A 26,784-nucleotide genomic window follows, 5' to 3' on the forward strand; every position below is an offset into this window, starting at 1 on the left:
GTGAAATACTGGTACAGATCCTCCCCATCCCCACTCCCTTCAGTCTTGGCATAGCTGTCACCATTACATCAGATGATTATAATCCATTTACCCCAGCTAACTGTCCTTAGGATCAAGTAGCATGTGTCTCACTGCCTATTGCTGTGGACTTTGGCATTGTAACCAGATGGGGGCCCTTTAACCTGGTCTGCCATAGCTTGGGTTAAAGACAAAAATGCTGTCCCCTTAATGGCGTGATCAAATTCAGTTGCAAACAGAAGACAAAATAGGGTTGTATTGTAGATACTGCCATAAGGCTTGAGTTGTGGAATGATAAGAGTTTTTTCCTTCTTCCTCTCTTAAGCTTGTGACGTCTGAGTTACAGACACTTTTGAATTTTTCTTTAACTCTAAAGGAAACTTTCATAATCTCATCACAAGGAACATATTCTTTTAATTGAGATACAAGAAGAGAAGCAGCCTAAATTAGGCTTGGCTATAACGGGGTCAGGGTTTTTGCGGGTTGCAGGGGAAGGATAGGAGAGAGAGGTCCATTTGTCCCTGCTGGCAGGAGAGAATTTTATACATTGCATAGCTCAAAGTAACCCAGCTTCTTAGAAGAGAAAATTGTTTCTCCCCCAAAAGCAAAAACTTCCTAATCCTTGCCCACCCCTCCATTTGGATGCTGTAAAGAGGCTCCAGAGACACCAGGCTAGCACTCCCAAGAGACAGGATACCAAAGGCATTCTAGGCTGCTGTTCTGGTTCTCTAAAGAGCTTTCATCTTCTAATTAGCCAAGTCCTTAGCATCCTCAAAGGATCAGCCTTCTTGAGAGGACAGTCTGTGACCTGCCCTCATTCTGCCAAGCTGCAGGATTCTGATTGCATGGCAGTTGCAGCCTTTTATGGGGTGAATGGTACACTCACTTCTCCACAGTTTTCATGTTAAACTATCTTGGAAATACTGGTGAAGAACAGTTGCTGTCAGGAAGACATTGCAACAGGCTAATCTAACCTGGCTCAACCTCTTATGAATCACCAATAAGAGAGGGTTCCTTTTAATTTCTTGATTGGAAATAGAATATGGAACATTTTTTGCCTGGGTGTGTTGACCCAAATTATAAACCTTGCCTTCCTGCCCCTGTCCCTTAACCCACTTATCTCCATGCCTGTTAAGAGAAGAGGTCAACCGGGCTCTTGGGAACAGAGGCTGTTGGCTCCCTGAGTCAAGGGGGCAAACTTTATGGCAAACTTCCTCTTGGCCAGAGAATGTATCTGTGCTGGTTTTTATCACCATTTCTCAGATTGGGGTTGGCAGCGATCCTTCCCACAAAGAGCAAACCTGTCTGATAAAAGCTTCACCCCTGGAAGTACCACATGAATTTGCGTGACACTAACACCACTGTTCAGGGGACCCAGACCAACTCTCCAGGCTCATTCTGTCTGCATTGTGAAATACCTAAGTCATGGAGTTGGAGAAAGAAAAAGCATGAGGAAGGCCCTCCTCACCCCAAGCACAGCATTCCAGGAGAGAAGTGCCCAAATTCTGACCATCTGGCCTCTTACCAAAGCTGCCCTGGGAGGGTGGGGCTGAAATAGGCCTGGCTGTTTGGCAGGAAGTAAACACCAAATGCCTTTACAACAGGGGAAACCCCACTACTTGCCTCCTCTGTCTCTGCTTGTCCTTCAGGGCAGTTAAAGCTCCTATCTGTATATGGACTGTGCCAGCCACAGCAGGTAGTAGAGCCATCACCAGCCTCCAGAGCCTGCTGAGCCTCCAGCCTATCAGAAGAGAAAAAGTAGATGGTCAGCCTTTGGCCAAGGGCAGATTATAATCAACTCTCAGTGAAAAGAAGACAATAAGAGAGGTGCTGCCCCTGAGGGGAAGTCATCAATCATCCTAATACACTTTGCTGGGCTTTGGAAGGTCAAATACAGAGTAAGGCCTAGAACTGAGCAACATCTCATGGTTTGGACATCATTGCTGCCTGCAAGTTCTTTCAATGTCCTTACCAGCCCAAGGACAGGATCCTCACCACCAGAAGTGGGACAGTCTCAGGGTGAATGGCTACAGAAGCCAGGCTCCTTTGGGTCTCTATATCCAAGCAGTTGATGGCCGAATCCCACCAGCAGCCTGGAAGAGGAAGGAAGATCTAGCTGGAGACGTGTTGATGGCAGCACAGGCTGTCATTGGGAGAGCCAACTAATCTCCAGGCCTCTCCCCAAAGACAGCCAGTGCTTGCTTAGCTGGCACCAGACATGCCCCGGTCTACTAAAGGTATTGATGTCAAGCCCACATATCTTAGGCTGTGACCAGACGAACACCATGTCTGCATTGCAAGGTCCTGGAATAATGCTTGTGGGTGTGATTTCAAGGGAAGATAGGACTTGAGAGGGGGTGTCTGCCATCATCTTGCTACCCAGCAGGCTTATTCAGTACCAGACAGCTCTGATCCTGAGAATTCTCGGATGAGAGCAGTCCATGGGGAACCAGTGACTATGGATAGAGAAGGCCAACTAGCAGGCTTCTTTCAGGGCTACCAGTTTCTCAGTGCTTTAGCACCTTCAAGGAAGCCCTGCCTTGGGGCACTCAGCTTGGGCACCTGTTCATAAGCCTCCTGGGCCAAAGGCTTTGGTCAACACTGTTCTCTCTTCCTCCTCAATGCTGTACCAAGCAGGGAAGTAGCTTCCTACACCCAGGGTGTATTCCTCTCATCCTGTTGCTAGCAACTTTCCCACCCTTGCCAGTGCCACCACCCCACCCACCCTCGGCCCCTGGGCCCAGTTGCTAGAGGGAGGCATGGGGGATTTAGCAGGGAGACTTCAAGTTTACCCATGTGTATGTTACATCCAAGTTGTTTTTAATATATATATATATATATATATATATCAAAAGTCAATTATCTATTTTTGTATTGTTTGCATTTTATATTCATGGAAAACAATGTTTATCAATTGTTCTTTTCTGATATATTTTATTTTTAAGTGGTGCTGTTTACAGTTTTAAACAAAACAAAGATGACACAAAAATTGCTGCTGCTTGTGCAGAGGGCTGGCATCTCAACCGCCTAGGGTCCTCACTCTTTCCCCTCTCTTCATCCCAATGTATCTTACTATCCATCCCCTCCCTCCATGATAGGGACAGCAAAAGATGCCCAGGTACTATGACAAATGCCAGGTGACTCAGGCATGGAGAACCTGGTAGATAGCATGTTGTTTATGGCTTTATTTTTTTCTTTTGGGCCCTGCCCCTTCCCCATGTGTAGACCTTCTGGAAATACCCATCTCTCCTCTCCCCCCCCCCTTTTTATGTTTTGTGCTTTCATTTTGAAATGAGTCCCCATGTTGTGCTATTTGTCATGCTGAGTTTCTCCAAAGGAGCATTTTGGGGGCGTTCTCAACCCAGTGAGGAGGACATGGAGTTTCTATCATGTCCCTTTTCCCTAAGAAGCTAAAGAGACAGATAGCAGTGATGCTTCAACCACCATGAATTGGCCATCTCACTGGGGAAACCCTTGCATGGGACTTTCCAAGAACTCAGTTGACATTTGCCCAGAAGAGATGTTGGAGAACTCCTTGACCCCTCTTGCTGCTTTGGGGGTATCTCTCCCCCTACCGCCATTTCTCCTGCCTTGTCCTGCTCCCGTTCACATACGAATGGTATTAAGGGGGAACAGTGACTATCAGGGTAATGTCTTGCTGGTCTGATTCCCACTTTTCTATCCTACAGTCACTCCAAAGAAGAAAATCCACATGGCATGTATATGTATGAGGGTTGGGCCTACTGAGAGGCGGGGCTTTAATTATTATTCTTGTTAGTATTGGTGCTTGTTTTCCCTGCTGTGTATGGGGGCGGGGTGGAGAAGAAATGAGGAATGTATATTTAGCTCATATTGAATAAAATGGCTGGAGGACAGAGGGAAGAAATCGGTAACTGCAGTACATACCCACCCCAGGTGTAAGAGTTTTTTCTCTCCCAGTGTAAAATGGGGAGCATGGTCCCTGGATGTGCCCTAGCTTCCCCTTCCTTATCCCTGAGACATCACATAATTGTCCAATCCTAGCTCTCACTGGATATCTTGATGCATTGCCTATTTGTTACAACATATATTTCTTTTGCTGAATGCTAATAAACTGGGTTCAAGAAGGACCCCTCCCCCCATCACAAAAGTGCATTCTTGTGGTCTGTTCCACAGCAGCATGCCTGTGACCCATGGTTGTTGGGTTTGCCCTTGAAGGGAAATGGAGAAAGCAAGGAGGTTGGCAGGGGTTGGGGATCACCCACTGAGGAAACAGAAGCCAGAGCTGAAAGTAAAGTAGGGGAAACTTCGGTTCTTTGTCCAAGTCATGCCCTGCATCTGTCTGATGCAGTGTTGGTAAACTCTCCATCACACTTTTCACATTTTGAGAACGGCCAGGGGCTGGTTAGCACTTCTAAAATTAGACTCAGTTCATGCAAGTGTGCTGACCTCCCCACCAGCCAGGAGGCAGAGGTGTGGACTTCCTACTGATGGCTCCATCTAAAGGATAGTACTGATAGTGGGACTCTCCAGCCAAGCTGCAGGAATGGCATTCTTCACCCGGGTTTATGGGCAGAGATGCTTCCTGGGCAGCTGCCTGCTCCACCTATTCAGCTGTGGGGTTGAGAGGGAAACATGTGTTTTACCATTGGCTCCTGATAAGCAAGGGCTTCTAACACCTGCTAGTGGGCTCCCTTGAGTTCTTCCCAATTGCCATGCCCAAGCCAGAAGGCCTGAAATAGTAGCTACTTGAAACTGCTATAGACTGTAGATAGTACTGCCACAGACACATAGGTAAACTCCCTGGGGTCCCTTCCCAGATTAGCAAAGAAGTTTGGTGGCCCCCAACACCTCATGAATCAAGCAAAGCAAAATAAAAGCAATTTAATGAGAGAGAAAAGAGAGAAGCTCCTGGGAGGGAAGTTAATAATTCATAGATATTGAGTTATCTGCCAGGGACTGTTCATGGAAGGAAGAGGGTCACGGTTACTCAGAGAGCTTTTGGAGCAAGACCTTCTAGGAAGGTCTTATTACATCCATTGGGAATTCAAGGGGTTGTGTAGTTTTCATCCCTCATTAATCAGTTGGGCTTGGGAAAATCCCTTCTTCTGGGTTTCAGTTTCCGCATCAATAATATATGGGTGGCATGGGCATAGATTTGACTAGACTAGTTTCCATATGCAAGTCAGAAGACTGGGCTACCACCGAGTAACCCTTGGAACTTTTTCAACTGCCTAAATCCAGCACTCCCTACCCCTTTCTGACTCAGTTGGCCTGGGGTGGAGTTCTTTTCTGTGGTGTGGATCCCACATGACTGGTGCATTGTACCTGCTGGATAAGACAAGTGGTAAGAGCTCTTCTTATTCTGCTGTGGCTGATGGCTGCCTTCACTGTGACCCTCTGGGGAGTCCTTTGCATTACTGGAAGGGGATGTTAGTAGAGGGAACCTCCTAAGACTTTCCTTAGATCACCAAGGAAACCACTTTGGTTAGCTCCAATGCTGTTCTCTGGTCTGCTTAAGGACTGGGGTTGTGCCTGGTGAACGGGCTGCCTTTGTTCCCAGTGTTTGTTTAGAGCAGAAGTAAACACGACAGATAAGATACCTTTGTACAGATCTTTTGGAGGATGCTGTGGGTAAGCTGCTAGCTCCCCACTGCCCCCACCCTCACTGGGCTCTGGGCCTTACCGACCATGTTCTTACTTTGGATAATTCCTACACTTTAGATGGGCTGCATGGCTTCTGGGATCCCGACCTGGCCAATAAAAGCAAGCGACCTGAGGGTAGCACCTTCTAGTCTGCAAACTTCCATCTCCATTATCTTTTAAAAGGCCCCTGAAGCAGGTGGGTAGAGCAGATGATCTCATCCCCACTTTACAGAGGTGGGAAAGGAGCCATGGAAAAGTGAAACGACTTGCTCATGATAATACAGAACATTGACTGTAAGTTAAAGTGAGAAACAGAGTGGGCAGGTAGGGGTGGAAGATGTGGTGGAAAAGAAAGAGTACTGCTAATAATTCCTCAAGCCCTGAATGAAAAATATCATTGATATGTGCAGGCACTAGACACTTTAACCACATTATCTTGTGTAATCCTTACCTTAACTCTACAAGGTTAACGTTGTTATGTACATTTTAAGATGAGAAAACCGAGCCTCAGAAAGGTTAAGGCCCTTGCCAAAGTTCACACAGACAGATAAGTGGAGTCTAAATCTCCTACATTTTTCTATCATACTAGTAGTGAAGCTTCTGGTTAGTTGCACCTTAGGGATGCTAACAGTAAATCCCAGCAATGACCCCAGCAGCAGGCCCAAAATGAGAGCATCCTAAAACTAAAAAGGAACTGTGGCTGCCTCCTTATTCCACTGGGCCCAGCCCACTCTCCCAGCCCCAAGCCCAGATCAGAGGCCCTTGTCAGCCCAGGGAAGGACTTCCTTCCCCCACTTCCACCCCCAGCCTTGGATCTCTGGGAATTGTTCCCAGCCAGGTAGGCCCACTTAATCCTGCTAATAAGTGGCCTGGGAAACATGATGAATAGCAGAGTGAGTCAATAAACATGAGCACTTTATGCCTGGAGAACAGGCCTCCCACCACTCAGACCATCAATTGGAGCACCACCTCATGAAGAGGTATTTAATTGTAAATCACTTAATAGCCACAGTGGGAAACAGTCTCATTCTCTGGGAGAATAACTGCTGTCTTATGGGCTCTTGAAGGCTGCTCTCCTCTGCTCCTTCAGTTTCTTTCCTGCTTTTCCACTTTCTCTCTCTGGATGCCCGAGCATATTTTCCACATTGTTCTCCCAGTACATGGAGCATCTGATGAGGTTTTCCCCGAGCTCCTGTGCAGCACCCATTGCTAACAGGAAGTGGCTGCTCTGCCTGGCCACAAATGCTAGGGTTAAAATTAATGTTATGTTCTTCAAGAAAACAAAAATGGAATGGGCATCTATCTCTGTCCACAAATTCAGATGTGGGTATGTAATAAATAGTCCTTTTTTGTTTTGTTTTGTAGCTAAATTCTGACTTCAAGCCCCCCATCCTAACAGGGAAGCAAAAATTCCATGTCAGTCATGACTGGGGGCCCCCTTCAAGGGTGGCGCTGGAATTCAGGGGACACTTATGGTACACAGAAATTAGGGCAAGGGCAACTAATCTCTAACCTATTCCAGTCACCACTAACACCCTCATTTTCCATGCCAGCAGTGGGAAAGGGAAAGCTGAGAGCCCTAGGGACTTAAATTCTACCTCCCTCTAGGTACCTTAGAGCCATCTCCTCCCCATCCTTAAGGATCTGCAGTGAAGCGGTGCTTGAGTTCCTACTGCCCCCAAATCAGGAACTCTTCCTTTCTAGGTGGGGCTGGGAGAGATAAGGATCTCTCTTATTTTTTTCTCTTTGGGCTTTCCAGTGCCTCTTCCTTTTCCTTTATGACAGTATGTAATAAATGGGATTTTCAGACTTTTATAAGAGAATGATAGATTTGGTCACTTCAGGCTGCTTCTGCTTTCTGCACTGTGAAATCCCTCTTGCAAGAGGTCTGTCAAGGGCTTGGTTACCTCCAAGAAGCAGGGGAATGGGGAAGGACATAGAAGGAGAACAGACACAAACAAATGTGAATATTTCTAGAAATCACGCTGCCACAAAAATACAGCCTTATTGAAAAAAAAATCACTGTCCTAAAATGCAGGACACCATGATATTAGTCCCTGCTCTGCCTGCAACTGATGGAAGTTTGGGTGATTTCTCAGAGCCTCAGTTTATTCATCTGTAAATGAGGAAGCTGGGGAACAGAATCTCAAGCTGCAGTCCTTTTCTTAACCTTCCACTTTTGATGCTTAAATTCTTCCTACACCACATGTCCTTTTCCTGCTCGCCTCCACGGGCATTAGATTCCTGGGGTAGTTTTAATGCCCAAGACGTGCCTTCTTTTTTAAATTAATTTTTCTTTATTTGATTATAATTGACCGACAATGTTAGTTTCAGGTATAAACAGAGCAATTCAACATCTTTATATGTTATGCTATGCTCACCACAAGTGTAACTACCATTTGTTGCCATACAACACTATCACAATATCATTGACTATATTCCCTATGCTATAACTTTTATTCCCATGCCTCATTTATTCCAAACTGGAAGCCTTATCTCCCACTCCTCTTCACCCATTTTACCCATTCTCCTACCCGCTTTCCCTCTTGCAGCCATCAGTTTGTTCTCCATATTTACTGGTCTGATTCTGTTTTTTGTGTTTTTACTAATTTGTTTTGTTTTGTTTTGTTTTAGATTCCACATATAAGTAAAATCATATGGTATTTGTCTTACTCAATCTGACTTATTTCACTTTACATAATACCCTCTAGGTCCATCCACGTTGTCACAAATGGCAAGAACTCATCCTTTTTTGTGGTTGCATAATATCCCATTGTATATATACACTGCATCTTTATCCATTTACCTATCAGTGACACATAAGTTACTTCCTTATCTTGGCTATTGTAAATAATACTGCAATAAACATGGAGGTGCATAAAACTTTTCAAATTAGAGTTTTCATTTTCTTTTGCTAAATATCTAGTACTACAATTACTGGATCATATGATTTCTCTATTTTTAATTTTTGAGGAACCTCTATACTGTTTCCACAGTGGCTGTACCGATTTATATTCCCACCAACAGTGCACAAGAGCTCCTTTTTCTCTATATCCTCTCCAACACTTGTTATTTCTTGTGTTGTTGATTTAAGCCATTATGACAGGTGTGAGGTGATACCTCATTGTGGTTTTGTTTGCAATTCCCTGATGATGAGTGATGTTGAACATCTTTTCATGTGTCTGTTAGCCATCTGTATGTCTTCTTTGGAAAAAAAAGTCTATTCATTCTTCTGCCCATTTTTTAATTGGATTGCTTGTTTTCCCGTGTTGAGTTGTGAAAGTTCTTTATATTTTGGGGGTATTAACCCCTTATTGGATATATCATTTGTAAATATCCTCTCCCATTCAGTATACTGATTGCCTTTTGTTTTGTTAATGGTTTCTTTGTGCAAAAGTTGTTTTTTTTTTTTTTGACACAGTCCCAATAGTTTAGTTTTGCTTTTGTTTCCCTTGCCTTAGATATATCTAGAGAAAGGTTGCCATGGCCAGTGTTAGAGAAATTACTGCCTATGTTCTTTTCTAGGATTTTTGTGGTTTCAGGTCTCACATTTAGGTATTTAATCCATTTTGAGTTTATTTTTATGTATGGTGTTAAAAAGTGGTCCAGTTTCATTCTTTTGTATGTAACCATCCACTAAGATGTTCTTTAAGCTGCTATTGACCTATCTTAGTTCCTTGATCATTTCTGCTATCTACTCTCTGTCCTATAACAACCCTTCCAGATCTGAAGGCAAAGATGGTGTTCTTTGGTTCAGCAAACATTGAGTAGCTATTATATTCCAGGTTCTGTTCTAGGTGCTGAGTGTGCATCAGTGTACAAGAAAGTGAGGCATAACCGTTTTGCAGGAGGGTGGGCAGACAAAAAACCAAATAAATAAACAAAACATATAGTATGTCAGATGGTGATAGGTACAATGGAGAGAAATAGAGGGGGAGAGACAGGAGATTACAATTTAAAATAAAGTGGTCAAGAGAGGACTCACTGAGCAGGTCACATTTGAGAGAGGAGATAAATAAAGTCCTGAGGCAAGAGCAGATAATGTATACCAGGAGCAGCCAGGAGCCCAGTGTGGATAAAATGGAATTAGTGAGGAGAACATCATGGGAGATGAGGTCACAGAGGTAATGTTGGGGTTGGGGAGATGGGAAAGGGCCTTGTAGACTATCATAAAGACTTTGGCTCTTGTCCTGAATTAGATGGGAGTGGAGAATGACATGACCTGTCTTATGTCACCTGAGGTCCACTCATTCCAGGCTAAACAGTTCCAGGTACTTCCAACTTTCCTCAGTGTTCTGGGTCTCAGCCCACTCCCCAGCCTTCTCGCTCCCTCCTGGTCACACTCCAGTGTTTGTGGCCCTCTTCAAGTGTGGGTCCCAGAACAAGACACAATCTCTCAAGGGTGGCCTAATCTAGGCAGAGGGATGTGGAGCTGTTGCCTTGCTTGATGTCCTCTAATACCCTCTTAACACTGACAATATTTTAGGAATAAAATCTTTAACAGAGATTAAAAAGTTATCACCATAGATCAGGTAATTCCATTCATTTTAACTTGCCAAGTATGAACACTTTGGACAAATTAACAGGTCCTTTGTCATTACTCTTGAAAATCTGTTAGAGGCTGAGTGGTATTATGAGTTTTGAAGTCAAACAGATCTGGGTCCTATTCTTAGCTCCAGACCTACCAGCTATGTGACCATGGATAAGTGAGATGTTCTCTAAGCCTCAGTATCTTCATCTGTAAAATGGAAAAAATATTTTTGTACCTTGTGGGAATTACCAATGATATGTATAAAGCCTCTCTGTCTAGTGTCTGGCCCATGCAGATGATAGACAATCTTAGCAGTCATTGTGCCTTGTATCCCTGGCACATAGGCAGCCTCACTTTGGATTCTTAGTAGGTGTGGACCTGTAGTGGGAGAAAATCTAGTCAACCTGGTCTCCCTGTGTAGAGGACCTCAGCAACTGGGAAAACCCCATCATGATTTTCCCACTGAGCTATGTGATTGCCTGTTAGTGGCTGCACACAAGGATTCCAGGAGAGCCAAAGCTGTCAGCATCCAGGCTTGCGGTCCAATGTTTCACCCCAAGAAGAGGTGGGAATGGAGACTTCAGAGAGAATGGGTGGCAAGTGTTTCTTTTATCAGAAATTGGAAACACCTGGAAACAGGATACCTGTATCAGTCTGTACCTGGACAAGGAGATTAAGGTATGAGATGCATAATCAGGAGTAAAACCATCATCCAAGTAAGGAGGCTAAAGTGCTATGAGAAGCCCAGGTGCAAAATGAGGAGGAAAATGAGGAACAGTGGGATCAAACAAATGAGTGGAAAGGAGATAACAGTGGCTCATCCTTGGTGTCTGGCTGGGCTTTTATGAGTTTCCAGCAGCTTTTTGTGTTGGTAAGTGAGATTTATCTGCCTACAAGTTGTAAAAAGAGGACTCATCAAATTCTTTCCTCAGGGTCCCCACCTTGAGGGATGCTTTCAGGGTAGCCCAGCCTTAAAGCCAAGCGTTTTTAGGGTATTTATAACGTCATCTCTGGGGCAAGGCTTAGTGGTAGGCTAGACTGAAAAAGAACTCTACTCACCTGGAAGTTGAAAAAATGGCTTGGGGCAGGCCTGTGCTGGAAGCAGCCAATGTGTAACAGGCAAGTTTTTATAACCTGGATTGGTCTGTCCCCAGCTCTGAGAATATTTTCCCATCTGCTAATTGGGACCAGTAATACCTACTCAGCCTCCCTCCCACCAATCCTGTGCTCCAATGGAGACCATCTTCATTTTTCCTACTAGAAAATTCAGTAAATACTACATATGAGAGTACATTTTAAAAATCGTAAAAGGCTATAAAAATGCAAGGTGGTAGTATTACTCAAATGTTTTGGCACTGGTTGTCTGCCAAGTCCTTGTCAAAAGCCATTTTTACTTGCCAACAGCAAGACTCTACACTGTGACAACCCAGCTATTAGACACAGTGACTTTAGAGTTATTTTTGATGTGTGTATGTGTTTTAGGATTTTTAAAAATTGCCATACTTAAAGGAATTCACTCTTTTAATCCTCCCAGCTCATCAATCTCAGTTTCCTTCTCTCAATCTCTCAATTTTTTTATCTCTTTCTCTCTGTTGGCCTTTCTCTCTCTCTTTCTCTTTCTCTGTCTCTCTGTCTCTCTCTTTCTTTCTTAATACCAAGGCTGAGCATGTTCATGGCTTTGGCAGAGGACCATACAGAGTACAGATGGCTTCATGTGGCTTCCGCCTTATCTGGTTATGTTCATGGCAGCAACAATTATTCAGAGTAATTGTGGCCAGCTGATAGAAATGGTCTGTAGTTTTCCATCCCCTGGCTCAAGAATCAGGGAGTATCTTCTCTATAGCTCAAGGTGGACTTGAGCTTCAGCAAGTAGAGTCCAGCATAGTCCAATCCAGGGTGTCTGCCTGCCCTCCTGGGAGTTATATCAGAGACCTGCCTTTCTGGTTTTGGCCTGCTGATGACTGTGTGACCTTGGGCACTTCCCTCAATTCTCGGCCTCAGCTTCTTCATCCATCAGGTAAGAATATTAATTCCTGCCCTGTATCACTTCTGTGAAATGGATATAAAAATATTTGGAAAACTGTAAAGGTAGGTGGCAAAATGGTTGCCATTATTACTGCCATTCTCTGTGCAGCTTGGACTCTTCAGAAGGAGATTGTACCTTCAAATTGACAAACAATTACCCCCTCATGCTAAGTCTGAGATTCTGCATTTAGTGCTGTAGGGGAAGTAGAGATAAGCAGTGGTTTGCTAGAGCCAGCTTGTACCAGCTTTCAAGAGTCAGTTGTGCACATCTTTTTTCAACTCCACATTCAGTGACATCACATTGGTAGACAAAACTGGCAATGGTGAGAGTAATTCCCATCAGATATCCAGAACTGTTTCAGCCGTAAAGGAGCTGCCAATCTATCAGCGGTGTGTGTGTGTGTGTGTGTGTGTGTGTATGCATGCACATGCATACATGCTATGGAAACGTGTTAAGTAAGCAAACATGTGATTATAATAGATAAAAGTACTAAGTTGAACCATGTGATATTGCTATTTGTGCCAGTCAAAATAGCCAAGTATTAACAATTTCATAAGTTTGAACCTAATGGAATGTCATCTGTAGCAGGAAAGAGTACCTGGAATGGAAAAGGATTTCCCAAGACCCCTTAGATGATATAAGACTGAGCTAGAGTTAGGACCGCAAACTACTAGGTCCTTGTCTTAACCCTAAAGGCTCCAAAACCACTTTATTGCCTTTGATTCCTTGTCAAAATAGAGAAAACTCTGACATGAGAACCATAGTATAGATGGGCTAAGATAGCCACAGGTTGTTCGTCTCATTGTCTTCTCTGAGTTAATGGTTAAACTTCAGGCCGTATCCTTATGCTGTGGCCTCACTGTCTGAGCATACTTTCTCTTTCCTTCACTCTGGCTCTCTTTCTCTCCAAACCTGTGGGAATTCATAATGCCTGGCTAGATAAGATTTAATAAATATATGCCTCCCTGGGTGAGACTAATTGAAAAGCAAAGAAGACATGTCTGGAAAACTGGGCCTCCTTTGCAGTTTCTGGGTTGAACAGCTGGATCCTTGTAGCAGCTCAGTGCACTCATCTGGGGAGTAGATGCTTAGGAGAAACATTTATCTTTGGTGGTCACGTACTCCCTGCCTGCATGTGAGTCACAAGCATAGCTTGTTCTAATCACAGTATACTCTCTATGTTACTGTCCTGATTATTAAAACTTCGCACTCCTTTTTGTTTTTCTTATTCCCTTGATGTATTGATAATGTTCACAATAAAAGTGGAGACAGAGCTTGGCTCTGGACCTTTCTCCACTAGAGCATCTGGTCCCCACGCCCTCTCCTTTCTCCTACTAAGGTGTCTGGAGTAATCTTTTCATTCACCACCTCGGGGTTTGCTGGCCAAACCTACAACTCTGCCCTCACCACTCTGTTCATATCTTACATTCTGAAAGTGACAGAAATGAGAACATATCCAGAAGAGAGCAAAAGAAAATGATTATAACAGTTGGAAATAAAATCAATGAGGAAAGGTGGAAGGAATTTTGCCTTGAGAAAATAAATTTGCCTGTCAAAAGAATAATAGTATTCATGTCTCAAGAGATTGATATGCAGAGGATGCTATACTTCCTTTTTCTATTTCCTGAAGCTAGAAGAATTCAACCTTTTAGTTAATGGCATTACCAGCCAACCAGGCTCTTAAATGGAGTTGTCATTGACTCTTGACTCTTGCTCAGAATCTACATCTAATCAGTTACCGAATTCTGTTGATTCTATCTCTTTAATATCTCTTGAATCCATCCCCTCCTACCCATCTCAACTGCCATGGTCCCAGATCAGGCCTTCATCCCTAGCCTCCACTGAACTCCATGCCTCCTCTCTCAGCTGAAGCCACCAGAATGTTCTTTAGAACTCACCCAACTGCTCAGGCTATGCCTCTCGTGAAGTCACTATTTATGAAATCAAGACTAATTTTCTCAACCTGGCATTCAAAGCCTTATATCTTATGGCTCCAACCTTTTCTTCGTCCCAGTTCTCAACACTCTATATACTAGATGTTTTAACTGTTTCCTTGGCAGGCCATTGAGTATGATGTTAGCTGGGTTTTTGCTAGACACCCTTTATATCATGTTGAGAAAGTCTCTTTCTATTCCTAATTCATTGAATATTTTTGTCATGAAAGAGTATTGGATTTTGTCAGGTTTTTTTTCTGTGTTTATGAGATGATCATTTGATAGCTTTTGTCTTTTATTATATAGTGTATTGCATTGACTGATTTTTGTATGTTAAACTAACCCCTCATTTCTAGAATAAATTCCACTTTTGTCATGATGTCTAAACCTTTTTATAAGCTGCTAGATTTTGCTTGCTAGTATTTTGATGAGAATTTTTGTGTTTATTTTCATAAGAGAAATTCATCTGTATTTGTATTTTCTTGCAATGCCTTTACCTAGGTTTTGTATCATAGTAGTATTGGCCTCATAAAATGAGTTGAGGGGGGGTCCCCTTCCATTTTTTGGAAGAGTTTTTGAAGAACTGATGTTAATTCTTCTTTAAACTTTTGGTAGAATTCACTAAGGAAGTCATATCATTCTAGGCTTTTCTTTGTAATAAGACTTTAGATTATTAATTCAATCTCTTTACATGTCTATTAGGATTTTCTATTTTTTCTTGCATCATTTTCAGTACTTTGTGTCTTCATGGAAATTTGTCCATTTCATCTAGGTCATCTAATTTTTTGGCATACAATTTTTCATAGTATTCCCTTATAATTCTTTTTATTTCTGTAAAATTGGTATTAATGTCCCCTCTTTTATTCCTAATTTTAGTAATTTGAGTTTTCTTTTTTTTTTAGTCACTTGAGGTAAAGGTTTGCCAATTTTCTTGAACTTTTCAAGGAACAACCTTTGGGTTTTGTTGATTTCCTCTATTGATTTTGTTTGTTTTATGTTTCGTTTATTTATGCTGTATTCTTTATTTGAGCAGAAAGACATTAGAATGCCTTAATCTCTCACTTCGGCTGACTTTGAGGCTTTTCACAAGCTGAACATGAAAACTAAGGCAGAATTGAAAACTGCCTGCCTAAGTGTTGATGGCTCCCTCCAACATATACACTGAGATCTTTGGCGACAGCTGGAAAACAAATTAGTTCCAGGCATTTAAGGAAATCTCTATCCAATAATTAGCTGACCATTAAGTTAGCCGTGCAGAGACCTCAATAGCCATGTATATCAAAGAAGTTAGTTGAAGAAAGCCAGTTAAAACAATAACAACAACAAAAACACAACAACTATAACAACAAACCCTAGAAAAGAGAGAAAATCTGATTTCCAGAGTTGCCACATTGTATTAGTTAAAAGGCCATTTTTTTGACAAAAAAATATGACTCATGCAGAAAAAAAAGAAAAAGCAAAAAACAAAAAGACCAAAAAGACCAAGTATGATCTATACAAAGAAAAAAGTGTTTAATAGAAATTGTCCCTGAGGAAGAATTTGGACTTATTAGCCAAAGAGTTAAAATAAGCTATTTTAAATATGTTCACATAACTAAAAAACAATGTATTAGAACAATGTCACACTAAATAGAGACTATTGATAAAGAGAATTAAAGTCTAATAAAGAACAAAATAAAAATTCTGGAGTTGAAAAGTTATATAACTGAAATGAAAAATTTATTAGTGGTGCTCAGAGGAAGATTTGAACTGACAGAAGAGAGAACAAACTTGAAGATACATCAATTGGGATTGTCCAGTCTGAGAAACAGGAAGAAAAAAGAATGAAGAATAAAGAGGCCTATGGGACACCATCAAGGGTATACATAATTGGAGTCCCAGAAGACAAAGACAAAGAGAAAGAGAAAGAGAAAGAGAAAGGAAAAGAAAGAATATTTGAAAAAAATAATAGCTGAAATTGTCCTAATTTTGATAAAAACATTAATCTGTACATCCAAGATGATCAATGAACTTCATGTATAATAAATTTTTAAAAAGTCTAAACATATTGTAATAAAACTTCCAAAAATAAAGACAAAGCCTCTTGAAAAGAGCAAAAGAAAAATGACTCATCACATACAAGCAAATCGCAAGGTTAACAGCTGACTTAGAGAAACAATAGGGGCAGTAGTATGACATAGTCAAAATGCAGAAAGAAAATAATGTATAGTGTTGTGAATCAATATGTCATACACCTGAAACTAATATAACATTGTATGCTAATTTAGACTTCCATAAACAAAGAAAATTAACTGCCAAACAAGATTGTATATATGATAAACTTATCCTTCAAAAATGAAGGAGAAATTAAGACATTCCCAGATAAACAAAAACGGAGATAATTTATTGCTTGAAGACATCCCTTACAAAAAATACAAAGGGAAGTTCTTCAGGCTGAAAAAAGAGTGACACCAGATACTAATTAGAATCCACATGAAAAAATTAACAGCGCCAGTAAATGTAATTATGTTGGTAATGATAATAGAGACCATAATTACATATTTGTTTATTTTTTCCTCTCTTAACCAATTTAAAGGGTAATTGCATAGGATAATGTCAGTTAAAAGGGTGGGCAGTAAGGACCTGCAAAAATTTGTCCCTCCATAAAGACAAGGAAAAATTAAAGTACCACAAAGCTCACTATTCTTAATGAGATTCGGTTGTATTGCTTGAATAAACATCATCAAACAAGAGTTGCTGAAAACCTTTGATTAACTTCTTATGTTCTGAAAAAGTTGATTCTGACAAATTTTACCAGGCTTTACATTGTCTTTGGCTCTTATGTTTGCAAGCTTCACTATTATATGTTGGGGTGTTGATCTATTTTTATTTATTTTGGGAGGAGTCCTCCCTGCCTCTTGGATGTGAGTGTTTATTTCCTTCCCCAGATTAGGGAAGTTCTCAGCTATGATTTTCTCAAATATGCCTTCTGGCACTCTCTCTCTCTCTCTCTCCACCCCCTCAGGCACCCTAATGATTCTGACATCGGTTCGTTTCATGGCATCATTAATTGCTGAAATCCTTTCTTCATGGGTTATTGTCTTTCTCTCTTTTCCTCAACTTCCTTCCTCTCCATCAGTCTGTCCTCTAGATCACTTTTTCTCTCTTCTGCCTCATTGACCCTATCTGTTAGAGCATTCAATTTAGACTGCAGCTCATTCATAGTATTTTTAAGTTCAGCCTGATTAAATCTCATTTCTTGCCTTAGAGATTCTGTATTGTCATTTATACTTATTTCAAGCCTATTTCAAGCAATTTATAATTGCTATCCTGAATTCCATTTCTGACATCTTACTTATATCCATATTGATTAGCTCTGTGGCAGAAAATATTGCCTCTGGTTCTTTCTTTTGCTGTGAATTCCTCCTTCTAATCATTTTACCCAGATAAGGATAGGTGAGCAAATGAGCAGAGTCCACAATATCAATCACGACCCAAGCAAAATACACCCTAGTTAAGCAAAATACACCCTAGTTAATCCAACCTGTTCAGAAGCCACCATAGAAAAGCAAACAAAACCAAAATGAAACAAAACAATGAAAAAAGAGGGGGAAAGAGGGACTATAATCTTGCATGAGGGACAAAGGAGGGTGATCCACTTGTTCCTGATTGAATTTTGGTCTCTGTGTTAGAAGACACTATATCCTAAAATTGCAAAGAAGGCAAAACACACACACACACGCACACACACACACACAGAGAGTAGAGTCACAAAAGGACTAAAATGAAGCATATATCAATAAAATGTAGATGTAAAAAATAAAAGTTAAAAGTGACTTAAAAACATAAGTTGGTAAAATAAAAATCTAGTTGAAATGGGAAAAAGTTAACAATAAATAAATGGAAAATTTTAGACTGAAAGATATGAGTCGTGAAAGAACACCTGGAGCTCAATATACTATTTTCCCCTGATGCTGGAGTTTTACAGTCTTGCGGTATCCATAAGCCTGTGGTCCACCTGTTCTTCCAGTCTCTCTTCTGGGGGAGGGGCCTGCTGTGCTTCTTCTCAGGGGTCTTTTCCTGGGTGGGTTGCCCCACCTCTTGTCAGGGGATGGGCTCAGTGGAAGCTGGTCCTCTATGTGACTTTTGCTCCCTGGAGGCTTTCCGTGCCTCCTCAGAGGATCAGAGCAAAATTCACTGAGCCTGGATCTCTGGCCCAGAGGTGGGAGTTTGAGGTCCCCCCTCTTCAATAAACCCTCTGGGACAAACCGTTTTCAATTTTGTGTGTTCCAAACTCTGCTGACTCTTGGGGTTCAAGCCCACTGCAATCCTCTTGGGGTGAGTCCCAGGGACCTGCAAGTGTCACTGCCCTTTGTGTCTTAGCAACTGCGAGTGGTTGTGGGGTTGTGCATGCATCCTGCTGCACTGCTCCCGGTTCATGGCTGGGTGCCACCCTACTGTTTTTTCCTGAGAGTTGTTGCCTGGTCATGGGCACAGTCATTTCGCTCCTCCAAGGGGATGGTAAATGGCCCACACGTTCCAGTCCTTTTCAGGGTGCTCAGGCAGGTTGGTCACCCAACTGGCCTGTCTCACCCTTTATGGTGACCCAAGCTGAGAGTCCCTTGTGGGCTGGCTGACCATCACCAGTTTTGCAACTCCACTGCTTGGGCACTCTATCAGTTCAGTCAAGCCCCTTCTTTCTGTGTCTCCTGGGATTATAAGACCCACCTAAAATCTGCCTTTTTCATCCCCTGAGCCCCTTTCTGAAAGGGATGTCTCTCACTCGAGCAGTTTTCTAAGGGTTCCAATTTTGTGCTCCGGTGTTACATCACTTTCCAGTTACCAGCTTATGGAAGTTCCCTCCCCCTTCCATTTATCTTCTGATATCTCCTTGCAGATTCATGACTCCACACCTCCTAGCTTGCAAAAAGGGGTCACTTTTCTTCTCATAGAGTTCATATATATTTTCTTAAATCTCAGGCTGAATTCATGTGTATTCATCATGGTTTGATAGATATCCAGCTAAATTCAAGGGACTGGATGAAATGAGGTCCCCTACTCTTCCTCTGTCTTGCCTTACCTCTCTATACCAGCTCTTCTTTATCCATTCATCAGTCAATGGACATTTGGGCTCTCTCCATGGTTTGGCTATTGTTGATAATGCTGCTATAAACATGAGGTGCGTGTATCATTTCATATCAGTATTTTTGTATCCTTTGGGTAAATGCCTAGTAGTGTAATTGCTGGATTGTAGGGTAGTTCTATTTTTAACTTGTTGAGGAACCTCCAAACTGTTCTCCAGAGTGACTGTACCAGTTTGTATTCCCAACAGTGAAAAAAGGTTCCCCTTTCTCCATACCCTCACCAACACCTGTTGTTTATTGTAGAGTTAATTTTAGCCATTTGACAGGTGTGAGGTGGTATCTCATCATGGTTTTGATTTATATTTCCCTAATGATGAGTGATGTTGAGCACCTTTCCATGTATCTGTTAGCTATCTGATGTCTTCTTTTGAAAAATGTTTATTCATGTATTCTGCCCATTTATTAACTGGGTTATTATTATTATTTTTTTTGGAGTAAGTTCATTATAGATTTTGGATACTAACCAACCCTTTATCATATGTCATTTACGAATATCTTCTCCCATTCCATAGTTTGCCTTTTGGCTTTCACTGTGCAGAAGCTTTTCATCTTGAAGTCTCAATAGTTTATATTTGCTTTTGTTTCCCTTTTTGCCGCCAACAACGTTTCTAATAAGTAGTTGCTATGGCAGAGGTCAAAGAAGATTCTCCCCATGTTCTCCTCTAGGATTTTGATGGTTTCCTGTCTCACATTTAGGTCTTTCATCCATTTTGAGGGTTTGTGTGTGTGTGTGTGGTGTAAGAACGTTTCATGTTTCTGCATGTGGCTGTCCAATTTTCCCAACACCATTTGTTGAAGACACTGTCTTTTTTCCACTGGATATTCTTTCCTGCTGTGTTGAAGATTAGTTGACCATATAGTTGTGGGTCCATTTCTGGGTTCTCTATTCTGTTCCATTGATCTATGTGTCTGTTTTTGTGCCAGTACCATACTGTCTCTATGATTACAGTTTTGTAATATAGCTTGAAGTCTGGAATTGTGATGTCTCCAGTTTTTTCTTTTGCAGGATTGCTTTGGCTATTTGGGGTCTTTTCTGGTTCCATACTAGTTTTAGGATTGTTTGTTCTAGTTCTGTGAAAAATGCTGGTGGTATTTTACTAAGGATTGTATTAAATGTGTAGATTGCTTTGGGTAGTATAGACATTTTACACAATGTTTTTTCTTCCAATTCATGAGCATGGAATGTTTTCCATTTCATTGTATCCTCTTCAATTTCTTTCATAAGTGTTCTATATTTTTAAGAATACAGATCTTTTACCTCTTTATTTAGGTTTATTCCTAGGTATCTTATGGTTTTCAGTTCACTTGTGAATGGGATAGAGTCCTTAATATCTTTTTTTTCTGTTTCGTAATTGTTGTATAGAAATGCAACAGATTTCTGAACATTGATTTTATATCCTGCAATATTGCTAAATCCATGTATTACCTCTAGCAATTATTTGGTGGAGTCTTTTGGGTTTTATACATAAAGTACCATGTCATCTGAAAAGAGTGAAAGTTTGACTTCTTCCTTGCCAATTTGAAAGCCTTTTATTTCTTTTTGTTGTCTGGCTGCTGAGGCTAAGTCTTCAAGTATTATGTAAAATAGTAATGGTGAGAGTAAACATCCTTGTATTCCTCCTGACCATAGGGGAAAGGTTCTCAGTTTTTCACCATTGAGGATGTTATTAGCTGTGAGTCTTTTGTATATGGCCTTTATGATGTTGAAATATATTCCATTTATCCCTACATTTTAGAGGGATTTCATCAGGAAAGGATGCTGTATTTTGTCAGTGAAGGGATTGAGGGGAACATGTCAGTGATTGAGGGGAACATACGGTTCTTAACATTTCTTTTATTAATCTGGTGTATCACGTTGATATATTTGCAAATGTTGAACCAACCCTGCAGCCCAGGAATAACTCCCACTTAATCGTGTTGAATAATTCTTTTAATGTACTGTTGAGTTTGATTTTCTAGTATTTTATTGATAATTTTTGCATTCATGTCATTCTCCTTTTTAGTGGGGTTTTTGTCTGGTTTTAGAATCATGGTAATGCTGCCTTTGCAAAATGAATTTGGAATATTTCCTTCCATTTCTATGTTTTGGAACATTTTGAGGATAATAGGCATTAACTCTTTAAATGTCTGGTAGTATTCCCCTGGGTATCTGACAGTGGACTTTTGTTTATTGGGAGAGTTTTGATTACTGAGTCAATTTCTTTGCTGGTAATGGTCTGTTCAAATTTTTTATTTCCACCTGTTTTAGTTTTGGTAGTCTGTAGGTTTCTAGGAATTTACCCATTTCTTCCAGTTTGCCCAGTTTGTTGGTATATAATTGTTCATAGTATTCTCTTATAATTGTTTGTTTTTCTGTGCTGTTTGTTGTGAACGCTCCACTTTCATTCCTGATCTAACTATTTTGGTTCCTTCTCTTTTCTTTTTCATAACTCTGGCTAAGGGTTTATTGATTTTACTAATTCTTTCATAGAACCAGTTCTTAGTTTCATTAATTCATTCTACTATTTGTTTTGTTTTTATATCATTTTTTTCTGCTCTAATTTTTACTGTTTCCATTCTTCTGCTGGCTTTAGGCTTTATTTGCTGTTCCTTTCCTAGTTCCTTTACAGGTAAGGTTAATGCGTATTTGAGAATTATCTTTTGTTGAGGTAGACTTGTATTACAATATACCTCTCTCTTATGACTGCCTCTGTTGCATCCCAAAGGTATCGGGCTGTTATGTTTTCATTTTCATTTACTTCAATATACGTTTTAAATTTCTTCTTTAGGGCACCTGGGTGGCTCAGTCATTAAGCATCTGCCTTTGGCTCAGGTCATGGTCCCAGGGTCCTGTTGATTGAGTCCTGCATCAGGCTTCCTGCTTGTCAGGAAGCCTGCTTCTCCCTCTCCCACTACCCCACTTGTGTTCCCTCTCTCACTGTGTCTCTCTCTGTCAAAAAAATAAATAAAATCTTAAAAAAATAAATTTCTTTAATTTCCTGGTTAACCCATTCATTACTTAATAGGAGGTTCTTTAACATCCATGTATTTGTGTTATTTCTAAATTTTATTCTTATGGTTGTTTTCATGCTTCATAGTGTTTTGGTTTGAGAATATACATGGCATAATGTTAATCTTTCTGTACTTTTGAGGGCTGATTTGTGACCCAGTATGTGATCTACTCTGGAGCATGTTTCATGTGCATTTGAAAAGAATGTGTATTCTGCTGCTTCAGGATAAAATGTTCTGAATATATTTGTTAGGTCAATCTGGTCCAGGGTGTCATTCAAAGCCTTTGTTTCCTTGTTGTTTTCACCTGAGATGAGACCATGAGATAATGAGATCTTCTATTGCTAAAACTGGGGTGTTAAAATCCCCTACTATTATTGTATTATTGTTGATGAGTTTCCTTAAGTTTGTTATTAGTTGACTTATATATTTGGGTGCTCTCAAGTTAGGGGCATAAATATTTACAATTGTTAGATCTTGGTGGACAGATATCTTAATTATGATATAATGTCCTTCTTCATTTCTTGTTACAGTCTTTGCTTTAAAATATAGTTTGTCTGATATAAGTATTGTTACTCAGGTTTTTTTTCCGAGGTCCATTAGCATGAGAGATGATTCTCCATTCCTTCACTTTCAATCTGCAGGTGTCTTTAGTTCTAAAATAAGTCTGTAAGGTAAAGGATCTGTACTCTGAAAACTATAGGACATTTATGAAAGAAATCGAGGAAGACACAAAGAAATGGGGAAAAAATTCCATGCTCATGGATTGGAGAAACAAATACTGTGAAAATGTCTATGCTACCCAAAACAATCCACACATTTAATGCAATCCCTATCAAAAGATGATTGACATTTTTCACAGAGCTGAACAAATAATCCTAAAATTTTTATGGAACCAGAAAAGACCCATATTAGCCAAAGGAACATTGAAAAAGAAAATCAAAGCTGACATCTTCACAATTCCGGACTTCAAGTTGCATTACAAAGCTCTGATCATCAAAGCAACATGGTACTGGCACAAAAACAGACACAAAGATCAAGGGAACAGAATAGAGAACCCAGAAATGGACTCTCAACTGTATGGCCAACTAATCCTTCACAAAAAGGAAAGAATATCGAATGGAAAAAAGACTGTCTCTTCAACAAATGGTGTTAGGAAAATTGGACAGCTACATGCAAAAGAATGAAACTGGACCATTTTCTTACACAATACACAAAAATAAATTCATAATAGAAGACCTAAACGTGAGCCAGGAATCAATCAGAATCCTAGAAGAGAATACAGGCAACATCTTTGACCTTGGCCACAGCAACTTCTTGCTAGACCCTTTTCCAAAGACAATGGAAACAAAAGCAAAAATGAACTATTGGGAATTCATCAAGATAAAAACCTTTTGCATAGGAGAGGAAACAGTCAACAAAAATAAAAGGCAACCTGTGGAATGGGAGAAGATACTTGCAAATGTCTTATCAGATACAGTGCTAGTATCCAAAATCTTCAAAGTACTTATCAAACTCAACACCTAAAAAATTGAATAATCCAGTTAGGAAATGGGCAGAACATTTTTCCAAAGAAGACATTCAGATGGCTAAAAGACACACGAAAAAACGCTCAACATCATTTGACATTAGGGAAATACAAATCAAAATCACAATGAGATATCACCTCACACCAGTAAGAATGGCTAAAATTAGTAAGTCAGGAAACAACAAATGTTGGCAAGGATGCAGAGAAGGCGGCCCTCTTACACTGCTGGTGGGAATGCAAGCTGGTACAGCCACTCTGGAAAACAGTATGGCGGTTCCTCAAGACATTAAAAATAGAGCTGCTTTATGGCCTAGCAATTGCATTACTGGGTATTTACCCCAAAGGTACCGAGGTAGTGAAAAGAAGGGGCACCTGCACCTCAGTGTCTATAGCAGCAGTGTCCACAATAGCCAAATTATGGAAAAAGCCCAGATGTCCATCAAAAGATGAATGGATAAAGAAGTTGTTGTATAGGGAGGCAAGATGACAGAGGAGTAGGGGACCCTGTTTCAACTGGTCCCCTGAATTTAACTGGATATCTATAAAACCATTTTGCACACCCACAAAATCAGCCTGAGATTTAAGAATACATATCTAGATCTCTACAAGCAGAAAAGTGACTGCTTTTTGCAAGGTAGGACATGCAGAGTCATGAGTCTGTGAGGAGATATGGAAAGATAAACAGAAGTGGGAGGGAGCCTTCATAAACTGGCTCCTGGAAAGTGATAGAACACTAGAGCACAAAATTGGAAACCTTAGAAATCTGCTCTAGTGAGAGACATCCCTCTCTGAAAGGGGATCTGGGAATGAAAAGGCTGAATTCTAGGTAGGGCATTGTGGTCTCCACATTTGAGGAGTCACAGATTGAATGGGGATGCCTGAACCAGTACAGTGCCCAATCAGTGGAGCCAGGAAATGGGTTATGGTCAGAGAGCCCAGGAAGTGACTCTCAGCTTAGGTCACCATAAACCAAGGTCAGGGCCAGTTGGTAATTGCTCTTGTCCTGAGCAGCATGAAAAAGACTGAAACCTGCGCCTGTGACTGGGCAAAAGCTCTCAGGGCAGTAGCGGCCCAGAAAGGACATTAGGGCGGCACCCAGACATGATCCAGGAGCTTCAGGTAAGACTACAAGCCTATGACCCCTTACAGTTCTAGAGTCACAAAGGGCAGTGGCACTCCCAGGCCCCTGGGACTACCTCTGAGAGAGTTGCAGTGGGAGTGCACTTTGGGAGGCTGCAGTTTTTGGCACATACAGAAGAGAAGACTGTCCTGGAGGGTTTATTAAAGAAGGGCATCTTTCTGCTCTGGGCCAGAAGCTTGGGCACAGCCATTTTTGCTCTGATCCTCTGAAGAGGCACGCAAAGCCTCTAGGGAACAAAAGCTACATGGGGGGACCAGTTTGCACGGAGCCCATCCCCCTGAAAGGGGGTGGGACAACTCCCCCCAGGCAGGGATACTGGAGAAACACTGCAGCAGGCCCCTCCTCGAGAAGACAGTCTGGAAGAACAGATGGAAAACAAACCTATGGATCCCACAAGACTGTAAAATTCCAATGCCAGGGGAAAATTGTATATTGAGCTCCAGGTGTACCCTCAAGACTCATTTATTTTTCAGATAAAATTCTTCTTTTCTTTTTTCCTTTTTCTTATGCTTTTTATCCTTTTACCCTTTTCTCATTTCAACTAGCTGCCTATTATACCAACTTATGTTTCATAGTCACTTTTTAACTTGTATTTTTTCACATCTATACTTTTTTATAGATATATGCTTGATTTTAGTCCTTTTTTCATTCTTTTCAATTTTATCTTTATATATATATGTGTGTGTGTGTTTTACTTTCCTTGCAATTTTGGGATGTAGTGTCTTCTAAGACAGGGACCAAAATTCACTCAGGAACAAGTGGAAGACCCCACTTTGTCCAAATAGCCAGATTATAGTCCCTCTTCCCTCCCCCCCTTTTTTTAAAAAAAATTATTCTTGTGTTTCATTTTGGCTTTGTTTTTCTGTGGTAGTTTCCAACCACTCAAGATTTTGCTAGGGCCCATCTTGTTTGGGTCATGGTTGATATTTTGGACTCTGTTCATTCACCCACACATCGTTCTCTGGACAGAATGACAAGAGGAAGAAACTTAAACAAAAAAGAAGCAGAGGCAGTGTTCTCTGCCACAGAGTTAATTGATATGAATGTAAATATGGTGTCAGAGATAGAATTCAGGATAGAAATCATAAAATTAATAGCTAGGCTTTAAAAAGCATAAGTGACAATATAGAATCTCCAAGGGCAGAAATGAGATCTAATCAGGCTGAACTTAAAAATGCTATGAATGAGATCCAATCTAAACTGGATAATCTAACAGCTAGGGTCAATAAGGCAGAAGAGCGAAAAAGTGATCTAGAAGATAAGCTGATGTAAAGGAAAGAAGTTGAGGAAAACAGAAATAGACAGCCAATAGCCCGTGAAGAAAGGCTTGGAGAGATTGATTCCATGAAAAGTTCTAATGTCAGAATTATTGGGATCCCTGAGGGGGTGGAGGGAGAGAGGAGGCTAGAAGGTATATTTGGGCAAATCATAGCTGAGAACTTCCCTAATTTGGGGAAGGAAACAAGCATTCATGTCCAAGAGTTAGAGAGGATCCCTCTCAAATCAATAAAAATACACCAACACCCTGACATATAATAGTGAAGCTTGCAAATCTTACAGCCAAAGAAACTATCCTGAGAGTAGGGAAAGGAGGTTCCTTATGTATGGAGGGAGGAACATCAGAATAACCTGAGACCTATCCACAGAAACCTGGCAAGTCAGAAAGGGCTGGCAAGACATATTCAGGATATTAAATGAGAAGAACATGCATCCAAGAATACTTTGTCTAGTAAGGCTGTCATTCAGAAAGGATGGAGAGATATAAAGCTTCCAGGAAAGGCAGAAACTGAAAGAAGTCGTGACCACCAAGCCAGCCCTGCAAGAAATATTAAGGGAGATTCTGTATGCAAAGAGAGACCCCAAGAATAAT

The sequence above is a fragment of the Zalophus californianus genome, chromosome X (assembly GCF_009762305.2).
Source record: "Zalophus californianus isolate mZalCal1 chromosome X, mZalCal1.pri.v2, whole genome shotgun sequence".
Taxonomy (NCBI): Eukaryota; Metazoa; Chordata; class Mammalia; order Carnivora; family Otariidae; genus Zalophus; species Zalophus californianus.